The following is a 2,500-nucleotide window of genomic DNA, read 5'->3' as shown; positions in this document are numbered from 1 at the left end:
TCGACCGCCCGGAGGGGGACTTAGAAAATAGCCGAAAATGCGGAGCTCCGCCGTCACAGGCCGGCGTTCCGCCCGGGCAATCCGCCCAGGGCGCCTCTCGGGCGGCCTTCCCAACTGCCGTCGACCGCCCGGAGGGGGACTTAGAAAATAGCCGAAAGTGGGGAGATAGAAAATTTTTCAAAGTGCGGAGCTCCGGCGGAAGAGGCCGGCGAAGCGCTGGGGGTGGCTGGAGACACCCTCACCATGGTCGGACAAGTGTCTGAGGGGACTCCGGTGACTCTCTATGGAGGTCACTTGCTCGAAACATGCTCTCCTATATACGTTTCCGAAGGTATTTTGGTGATCGCCCACCTTCTAAGCCTTTAGCCTTCCTTCACCCCCTGACTCTTACCTACTACAGCGCCCCTAACGACCAAAAGCGGTACTGTCCAACCCCTGGTACCTCCCGGCCGACCCCTGGTACCTCCCGGCCGACCCTTGGTACCTCCCGGCCGACCCCTGGTACCTCCTGGCCGACCCTTGGTACCTCCCGGCCGACCCTTGGTACCTCCCGGCCGACCCCTGGTACCCCCGCCCATTGAAATGAATGGGGGAATTTTTTTATTTTCCCAATTCGAACAAGAGGCCTCCTCCCCGGCCACGCTCGGCCTCCGGGCCGGGCCGGGGCTTCGCCCACGGTACCTCCGGCCCTTGGTACCTCCCGGCCGACCCCTGGTACCCCCGCCCATTGAAATGAATGGGGGAATTTTTTTATTTTCCCAATTCGACCAAGAGGCCTCCTCCCCGGCCACGCTCGGCCTCCGGGCCGGGCCGGGGCTTCGCCCACGGCCCCTCCGGCCCCCACCACCTCCGCGGGCCGTGTTCCAGCGCTATTCACCCCGGCCAAGAGCCCTCTTTCCCGGGCAAAGCTCCGCGGCCGAGCCGGCCCTGGCTTACCCCTGGTACCTCCAGGCCGACCCCTGGTACCTCCAGGCCGACCCCTGGTACCCCCCGGCTTACCCCTGGTACCTCCCGGCCCACCCCTGGTACCTCCCGGCCCACCCCTGGTACCCCCGCCCATTGAAATGAATGGGGGAATTTTTTTATTTTCCCAATTCGACCAAGAGGCCTCTTCCCCGGCCTCGCTCGGCCCCCGGGCCGGGCCGGGGCTTCGCCCACGGTGCCTCCGGCCCCCACCACCTCCGCGGGCCGCGTTCCAGCGCTATTCACCCCGGCCAAGAGGCCTCTTTCCCGGGCAAAGCTCCGCGGCCGAGCCGGCCCTGGCTTACCCCTGGTACCTCCAGCCCGACCCCTGGTACCTCCAGCCTTACCCCTGGTACCCCCCGGCCGACCCCTGGTACCCCCCGGCCGACCCCTGGTACCTCCAGGCCCACCCCTGGTACCGCCAGGCTTACCCTTGGTACCGCCGCCCATTGAAATGAATGGGGGAATTATTTTATTTTCCCAATCCGACCAAGAGACCTCTTCCCCGGCCACGCTCGGCCGCCGTACCCCCAGCCTTACCCCTGGTACCCCCCGGCCTACCCCTGGTACCGCCAGGCTTACCCCTGGTACCTCCAACGGTCTTTTGCCTACTACACCGCCGTCTGGCGGACACAAACGGTATGGCAGACCACCTCAGCCATTGAAATGAATGGGGGGATTTTTTTTTTATTTTCCCAATCCGCCCAAGACGCCCCCCCGCCGGCCACGCACGGCCACCTCGCCGGCGCTCTCCTCCGGTGCTCAAGATGACTTCCGCGGGCCGCGTTCCAACACATGTAATCCGACCAAGACGCCTCCCCGCCGGCCACGCACGGCCACCTCGCCGGCCCCTCTCCTCCGGTGCTCAAGATGACTTCCGCGGGCCGCGGTCCAACACATGTAATCCGACCAAGACGCCTCCCCGCCGGCCACGCTCGGCCACCTCACCGGCCCCTCTCCTCCGGTGCTCAAGATGACTTCCGCGGGCCGCGGTCCAACACATGTAATCCGACCAAGACGCCTCCCCGCCGGCCACGCTCGGCCACCTCACCGGCCCCTCTCCTCCGGTGCTCAAGATGACTTCCGCGGGCCGCGGTCCAACACTTTTAATCCGACCAAGACGCCCCCCCGCCGGCCACGCACGGCCACCTCACCGGCCCCTCTCCTCCGGTGCTCAAGATGACTTCCGCGGGCCGCGGTCCAACACTTTTAATCCGACCAAGACGCCCCCCCGCCGGCCACGCTCGGCCACCTCACCGGCCCCTCTCCTCCGGTGCTCAAGATGACTTCCGCGGGCCGCGGTCCAACACTTTTAATCCGACCAAGACGCCCCCCCGCCGGCCACGCACGGCCACCTCGCCGGCCCCTCTCCTCCGGTGCTCAAGATGACTTCCGCGGGCCGCGTTCCAACACATGTAATCCGACCAAGACGCCTCCCCGCCGGCCACGCTCGGCCACCTCACCGGCCCCTCTCCTCCGGTGCTCAAGATGACTTCCGCGGGCCGCGGTCCAACACTTTTAATCCGACCAAGACGCC

Source organism: Hippocampus zosterae, unplaced genomic scaffold (genome assembly GCF_025434085.1).
Source record: "Hippocampus zosterae strain Florida unplaced genomic scaffold, ASM2543408v3 HiC_scaffold_379, whole genome shotgun sequence".
Classification (NCBI taxonomy): domain Eukaryota; kingdom Metazoa; phylum Chordata; class Actinopteri; order Syngnathiformes; family Syngnathidae; genus Hippocampus; species Hippocampus zosterae.
Note: the sequence above shows the minus strand (reverse complement) of the source record.